General features: G+C 34.4%; 1 long non-coding RNA gene across 1 annotated transcript; it reads right to left on the bottom strand.

Moving 5' to 3' along the window:
* Window positions 1–3,941: 3,941 nt before the first annotated feature.
* Window positions 3,942–4,346, bottom strand: LOC114392859. Its single transcript, XR_003662400.1, has 3 exons — window positions 4,260–4,346; window positions 4,079–4,166; window positions 3,942–4,000 (listed from the first exon to the last, which is right to left on the bottom strand). It is a non-coding gene; the product is annotated as an uncharacterized LOC114392859 (long non-coding RNA).
* Window positions 4,347–8,954: the final 4,608 nt, after the last annotated feature.

Genomic DNA, 8,954 nt, shown 5'->3' with positions numbered 1-8,954 from the left:
ATTTGTGCAAGAGGGAATATCCTTGTGATAAGTTCAAGCGTTTTTAAAACACAGACAGTACCAAATGGATGATAACAGAAAAATTAAATATTGTCACATCTCTGAGAGAATAAGCAAATAAACGATATAATTGAGAATAAAGGAAGTAGACTTGGCTCAACATACTAGCACATACAAAGCATGTAACATGTCCCTGGAGGAAAGAACTAATATGTTGTGAAACAAAATAAATCACATCTCTCCATGCTTCAACATCTATAGCTAGAAAAAGAAAAATATTTATGAGAAGATATTAACTAACAAAGATGATTTGAAAATATTCATGTAGACACACATTTGCAGTTTCAGGAAAATGCTTCCATAAAAATCCATATATGCCCCCTTAAATTTTGAAATGAAACTGAAAACAAATTTAAACCACATTTTATTATTGTGGCAGACATTACTAAAGATGAAATATACTTTCATTGGCCAATCCTATATTATAAAGCTTCTAGCAGAAAAAACATTTTGGCTACAATTTTAAGGCCTTATAGTCATAATAATCTCAACAAATTCCCTTCCAATTTGATGTCAGAAACATATATTTCCCCCATATATAACAAATCGATAAATGGTGTGTGATTCAATGAAGGTGCCAATTCATGAAAAATAACTGTTAAAAACTAAGTTCCCCTCGGACATGTAACGATGTTCGACGAATCCCGTTACGCTCTCCGTAAGGCCCATTTTCGGCCCAACTCGAAGTCGCAACAAGGTCTTCTACTGCATACTCTTTTCTTCCTTCATTGTCATCACATACTTTCTTTCTCTAACTCATTCTCACTTTCTCTCTCTCTCGGAATTTTCTCCTATGTCCGATTCCTTTTATTAATTGGAGTTTACTTGCTCCTTTTCCTTTTCCTGAAAACATTTCCTCGTCGTATTGATGTCAATATGTGTTGTTTTCTCTCTCTTACTTTTTTTTGTGATAATTTGTATTTTCTCAATTGATTTGATTTTCTCTTTGATCATTGTATTGAGTTGTTGTATACGATTCTCCAATCGCTTATTTGCTTTTCTGATTTTATTTTTTCTGTGATTAATTTTGATTTATTTGTCTCAATTTTTGTTGTTCATTTCTGGATTTCGATACCGTGATCCTTCGGTTATTTGAGCTTTAGGTTCATGTCTTCGATTTCTTCTGATTACATCTAATTATTATTCTTTGTCTTTGTATGAAATGTTTACTTCTGTGCCTTTTTGGTTCGATCCTCAAATGTTATGTGAAAGACTAGAATAGTCTTAGGATGTTGCTGCTCTTTACCATGTTTGTTTGGTGAATAATTCGTTTAGATGTATTAGTTCATGCTTTAGTCTTGCCTTAAATTGGGTGTGTTAATCGAAGTCAGTTTAACTGTGAGATTTTTCCTATTTTTGAATCACTGTGTGCTTTGGGTGATTGTTGCTATTTTTGTGTTTGTTCTCTTTTCTAGTAGCTTCTGAATCGTGTAGGCTGTTATCAATTATCAATATCGTAGGTACTTGTAGATCAGATTTCTAGTTGATTTCCTTTTCTTCTTTTCTTGTCCGGGGTGAAATTACTGAATTATTTGTTGTTTTGTTATGTTACGACCTACCCTTTTCGGAATTACTACCTCGTGATTTGTTGTCTTTTTTTCTCTTCTGTTTTATGTATGGAATATGATATGTGAACCTCAGTTCTTGTTGCTTAAATAATTTGGCCAGAGATTTTTTTCTTTTAAATACAATAACAAGATTTTATTAGAAAGGGCTAGTAGGGAAGTTGATCTTAAGCCGTGTAAAGGAAACAAGAATGCTAAAAAACCAAACCATAAAAGGTCAAATTGTACAATGTGATAGACCTTTATCCTGTTTTATCTTCCCATAATATTTGGAATGGTATAGAATATAAAAGTTTTTCTAACTAGCGGGACAAATCCAACTTTCTCAGAAGATGGATAGAGTCTATACCATGGATATTAAACCACTGAACAGTGTAGGAATGAATGACTGCTAGTCTCTGAGTAGGGAAAAGAAAAAACAAGAAAGTAGAGAGAACCATTGTGTGAGTGATGACTTGGTTTATACATGTGCTGCAAATCATATGTGATTAGTTATGTCAAGTGCTGTCCAAACTCTAAATGATGACTTGACCTTTGTGTGAGTGATGTATAATGGATAAGCAAAGGTGTCTGGCAATTAGAAACATGCCTCTTTCTAGAGATTCAATAAGAATTTGGAAGAACAATTTACGTGAATTGACACTAGAATAATACAAATAGTAGCATGTCTATGATCTTAAGGTTTGGGTTCTTTACCAACAACAACTATTCCTTTTAATCAAACTTGTCTGCTTTTATGTGTGATGTTTGGTCTTCATTCTTTTATGCTTAATAGGAACCAACTTTATTATTTGAGACATGCATTTATCAAACTTTTGTAGTATGTAGAACATCTATTATGTTATCAGCTTTACACACTTTCTTTCCAGTTATATAATTATCAAGTTTATAAAAATGTTAAGGAATTATTTTAAAAATATTTTGAGTCTTTATTTTGCATTGGCTAATCTAATTATCCTACAGGAAAAGGGCCGGCCACTTCCAAAATTTGGTGAATGGGATGTCAATGATCCAACCTCAGCTGAGGGGTTCACAGTGATTTTTAATAAGGCCAGGGATGAGAAAAAGACAGGTGGCAACCCAGATTCACCAGGAAAGACTGCCACTGATCCTCATAGCAAACCTGCAGTAGAGCCTGGCAAAACTCAAACTGTAAGATGTTCTTGATGAATTCTCTCTCTACTTACCTGACAAACACACCACTGTTTTTATTTTTAATCTGAATACAACATATTTTGGTCCATCTGAACAGGAATTTTAACCATGCAAAAATGCTGATTGTGTTGTGACATGCGTGTCACGTCATGTATGCCTGTGTTCTTTGCATGAGTTGAGAAACTATTGGATGTGACATTTTCAGTAACTTGAGAAAATATGGTAGAACAAGAATACTAGCTTTGGCCTACTAAATTCAAGATGTATTAAAACTCTGATTTATAGTTTGTAAATTATAACCTCTGCTGAGTTTTCTTCCCCCTCTTTGTTAAGAATACGAAGCCTTGGCATACTAAATCCATGATGTATTGAAACCATGATTTATAGTTTGTAAATTATAAACTCTTCTGGGTTTTGTTCCCCCTCCTCATTTTGGTATCAATCTCTGCCGACCTACTAAATTCATTCACAATATTCACTCTTGGTTGAAATATATTTTTTCCTTATTAAGCTTTGATTAAGATCTTGTTAAAAGCATTAAAATGTCCAAAACAAAAAAGGAAAAGATGGCCTTAATTCAATATATCTTGAAGCAACAAGGCATGAAAACAATAGAAACATTGGTTCATCCTTTATACATAAATTGTCATTACACTAGCCTTCATTAACATAGCCAAGCCTACCCATGTATACCTGTTTGTGGGACATTCTGATGCCCTTGGATTCATAATTCGGCATGTTATCTTCATGTTGGTCAACCATGTCAGTTGCATTTTCTAGGCAACAGTCTTCGAGTTCTAGTGATTGTTTTATATCTCTGATCGATGACAAAGAAAATGACAAAGACCTAGAGACATTCTGACGTCGTTTGAGGATAGAAAGCTCTTCCTGGCCCAAAAATTTATCATTTTAGTTAAATTAGCAACTCACATAAAACTTATACTACAAGAAATAACTGATACCACCTTCAAAAGTCGAATTTGATGTTGTAAAGCAATTACATCCCCAGTAGAATCTTCGTTCACCACAGCCTACAAGAAAAATATATGGAATGTATAGTGATAGGTTGATGAGATTCATTCCTTTGAAAGAAATTCAGTCTGATCATAGAATGACACTCATATTATTATGCCAAATATAGTTCCAGATAAATAAACAAACCAGATAGAAGGGCTGACATTGGCAATGATCATTGTTTTTGAGTTTCCGCCAAGAGAGTCCTGCATTTTATGCTAAATAGTGATGAACAAAAGAACCCTGAGACTAAAGAGTCAAACTAAACCAGCATATAAATCAACCTGAAGAAGAAAAGTTAGTCTAGAGTCTCTGTAAGGGATATGCCTCTGCTTCCCATTTGCCACATCCACTAGTATCATAATAACATGACTGCAAGAATGATTAGAGAATACTAGTTACTCAATGAGAAAGCAGAAATAAGACAATTCAAAATCTTAATGTATTAAGCTAAAATGTAAATACCCCAAGGTAGATAATGATTTATTGATGTTAGCTGCTTCTTTTAAACGCTCCCCCTCAGCACCAGAAGTCTTCTGTCTGTTAGATATATGATAATCATAATGATAACTTGGTTCATAGGATACTTTAAGGGTTTCAGCAGAGTGCGTTCCAATCATGTGCTTCACAATTTAATCGACATATTTCATCATTTTTACTGGCTATTTCCTGTTCCAGCACTTCTAGAGCCTCAAATGCTGCATTTCTTTCATATTGTACGGTGTATTCCATCTGCAGCAGTTGCTCTTCCAAGATTAGTTGACCCTCAGATGATTCCTCGAGTTTTTTCTTTTGTTGTTTAGGCTCTTCCTCCAACAGATAGTGTTGTTGTGCAGCTTGTGCCATAGTTTTTACAGACTTGTCTTTCACTCTCAATTGCTCTGCAGAAATTAGAACCACGTCTTCATTCTCTTTGATATCAAATGCTTTATCAAGGTCTGCCCTGCCCCTGCATGATTTGGAGTAAGCCTCAACAAGTTCAGATTTAAAGATCAAGAGTCCCAAGTGATTCTCTTCAATGGCATAATAACAATTTTCCAATTCCATCTGAAGCTCCCTTATTTCTTGTTCTTTGTTGGTCAGTGTAGACTTATAAGTAACAATATCTGCTTCCATCTTTGCCACTTGATCACCCCATTGAGATTCTTTAGACTTGACAATTGAGGCGCAGTGTTTATGCACCTCTTCCAACCGTCTAAGCTTGTGTGGAGCTTTGATGTCACCGAATTTGCTCCACCATTATTGATCTGAGCTTCCCTGAGTTCTTTAAGTAAATCTCCCAATTCCTTATTATGTTGTTCAAGTTGAACAATTTTACGTTCCAGTTCTCTCACCACCATCTCTTTCTCTCTTATTGAGTTTCTCATCTGTGCTATTTCTTCATTTCTCAGAATTGTCAATAGTTGTATCTCTGACTTCTTTCCTACTCTACTGAGAACTTTAAAAAGTGGAGTGGTTAAAAGGTTCAATGTTTTTTCTATCTTACAATAACTTCGTTTACCTTTCTGCAGACAGTAAAGTTGTTTGCATATAAATAACCTCTACATAAGAACATGCACACTCACAAGCACAAAATGTCTGTTTGCACACCTCAATGCACAAAATAGAGAAGTAATAACACTGGTAGATTTTATTTTTTTTAAAAAAGTAGGTTATGTTCAGTTGAACTCTAACCCAAAGACTCTATTACTCATTTTCCAAATGGATATATAAATACCCATCACCATTAATCATTAACAAATAAAGTAGAAGGGAGCCCAAATGGACGAAACAAGGAATTTAAAGAGATGGCCCAGAGACAAGCTTGCCTAACAACCTCATTGACTCAGATCTTTATAGCTGTACCCAACACACTTGTTTGAGCACCATGAGAAGTAAATTCTCATGCTGAGAACAGTCAAAACATTTAAGCTGGAACATCTAGAAAATTATAAGCATTTAAGCATGGCCAGGCTATAGATTCCCAATTTAGGGATGTCACCTAACATGAGTGAACTGAAATTACAGTAGTGTGCTGCTTATAGAATTTTGAAGTTGTTAAAGGGGGAAGCATAGCTTGGCCAAAATTTTTCCTCTACCTTAATTATAGGATTGTATTTATGTGGTTTCTCAGATCCCCATTTCAGATTCTTCTTAGGTTCAAGGACAACTTTTATTTTAACCGGTGTTATGAATATAAAGTATCTCCTAATTTTACCAATGATTAATTTCTATCAAAGAATTGATCCATCACTTTTAATAGAATTTCAAAGACACCTTTCTAGAAACAAAAAATTAAAAAAATATAATACAGAATGTGGAAGTCATTGTCTCATTGATATTGCAATTTTAAAACTCCCCTGGATCATGCCATCGTCAGCTAAAAGTCTTTCTATTAAATCTACTCCAAAAATTGTGAAAATCTCGCTTTTCTTTCAACAATTTTGTGAACACAAAATTGTATTAGGATTACATGAACCAGCTAAAAGTCATTCCGGGAAGAGACAAACACCAGTCTCTTCTTTTTCCCCCATGTTGGTAAATTGTGAAAATCTCGCTTTTCTTTCAACAATAGCGGATTCGTAAATTGGATGTCCTCCATGTTGCTTCCTTGTTTTAGTACATGGATCCCAATTTGTTTGATTGGTTGGGGTACCCATGATGTAGTACACACCACATGATTCCATTCATTTTCTGAAAGAACAAGGTCGTAGAATAGTTCCTCAATGTGATCACATATACACAGAAGATCACTGGATAGATCCGCCAAGAAAATATGAGGGGATAAATATTTGTTACCATTGATGATAAGTGTGAACCATACTCCTGCATATAACTCCAGTCCAGCAAAAACACAAGATAGAGATATCACAGGGAACTTGTTACGAAACCAGAAAGAAATTGATGATCCATTGATACAATGCTCAAACCACTCTGGAATGCTTGGTCCTGGCAAACGAAACAATTTGTATCCATCGGCCTCATGCAATTCCTATAGGTCATAATTCATTCATACATTTAGCAACATATATATTTATAGTATAAGTCAACGTGAAATATATAAATTATCAAGTCAAATATATATATATATATATAGAAAAATATATACCAACCTTATTCAGTAACATGCTTCTACACTCAGAAGTCAAGTATTCGCAGTTTATTGCAGAAAATTTTCCAACTTGGAGGGAATCCCTTTTATTTGTTCAAGATCCGAACAATAATCAAAATTAAGTGTACTCAAAATACGAAATTCTCGTGTGCATGCAGGAGAAGGAGTAAAATCTATAACTTTCAAGGATATGCAGCATTCTACATCCAATTCTTCTATGTTCACTGGAATCCCTTTAATTTTTTAAGATTATCGCATCCAGATAAAAAAAGCTTCCTTAAAAAGCGACATTCTTTGGTGCATGAAGGAAGAAGTGTGAGGTCCAAACCTCTCTAGGATGTGCAATCTGTTACGCAGAGTATTTCTAAATTAGGTGGAATCCCTCTAATTTTTTTAAGATTCTCACAAACTTTGAAATAAATTTCTTTCAAAAACTGAAGTTCTTTAATGCATGCTGGAAGAATTGTGAAATCATCCCCTCTTAGGTGTAATTCTTTCACATTGGCAAACAAAGGGAGACCTCTTAGAAGGAATTCGTCTGATATATTGGAATGTGAAAGATCAAGAAAATCAATGGGATTTCTAAAGACCATTGAGGTCATTTGTGCTTCCCCTTCGTTCTCTTTGGATAGTAGCAACCCCTCACATTTTTTAACAATAAAATAACGAAGTTCTTTCATCCCAAAAATGCTACTTGGTAACTGAATAATTCCACCATTCTTCAGTTTAATCCTTTGAAGTTGAGTGAGATTTTGAATTGAAGATGGCAATTCTTTGATGGGAGTGTTTTTAATATCAAGGGAAGTTACATTTTCCATCTTCCCTAATATTTCTGGAAAACACTCAAGACTACCACAGTATGAAAGTTTAAGTTCTTCAAGAGAGGTCAATTTGATTGGCGGAAAACTCGTAAGCTTGCTGCAGCCATCAGCATACAAGATTTTAAGTTTATCCAGAAATCTAACCGATTCATGAATTTCAATTAAACTCTCACAATTGCAAACATCTGCCAATTTGATTTGGGACACCACATAGGTCAGGTATCTCTGATATATTTTGAGAATCAGAAAAATTCAAAAACTCTCATATTCACGAACATCTGCCAAAAAGGTACAAAAAAGAGAAAGAAATAGGAATCAAAGGATTAATATTCAAAAGAACTTATTGATATAGAAGTAGTGAAGAGAACTTGTATGCATACATTCTTTGACATGAACAAATCAAGAGACATTAAGCAACTACCAAGTAACTCTAGTTTGACAAGTTTCTTTGGATGAAAATCAATTGGTAAAGATGGTGAAGGATAGTCCCACCATTCTAATACTCTTAAACTATTTGGAAGATGTTTGGGACCTGTGGTAAAGCTACCACTTTCTATGATAAGTCTTTTGAGGTTATTCATCTTTTCGAAGGCCATTCCATCCCATTCTACTACTCCACGATATTTGAAACAATACAGATTTATGATAAGTCTTCTTGTGTTCTTTCCCGAAATTGCTAAAATCCTTTCTATTAAATCCTAACGATGGAAATATCATTTCTGAATACAATTTTGTGATGCAAACACCAATTTAACATTGCTAGGGAAGATTCTTGATATTGACCTACTTTATAGGGAAAAACATCAACTCCTCAAGCCTATATTTTTAGCCCCAAAAAAAAATGCTATTTTCTAATTTCTCTTGTCTTTAGTCAACTAGGCCTCTACCCTTTAGAATCAACCCACTGTTTCCCTTGATCTAAAAGCTAGCCAGCTAGGCAGCCAAAAATGGAGCAATCATAAATAATGGAAAACAAACGAACAAAAGATATAATAATTTTCAAAGACAATAACAACACAAACGAGCCTCATGTCACTCATGAATGCCCTTATGTACAGGGAATTTAATTACTTGACTTCTGTACATAATTGGCATTGTTATACACCTACAAAATTGGGCCTTGGTTAATGGATGTTGTACTGATTGAAGTAATATTAGTGTGTAAGTCTAGCTCTAATTCAATGTAATTAAATTAGTGGGCACATAGCAACTTTGGAATGGTATTATTATCATGTGAAAGAAGCTTGT

The sequence above is a fragment of the Glycine soja genome, chromosome 17, assembly GCF_004193775.1.
Source record: "Glycine soja cultivar W05 chromosome 17, ASM419377v2, whole genome shotgun sequence".
NCBI lineage: Eukaryota > Viridiplantae > Streptophyta > Magnoliopsida > Fabales > Fabaceae > Glycine > Glycine soja.
Note: the sequence above shows the minus strand (reverse complement) of the source record. Positions and strands in the feature narration are given on the sequence as shown.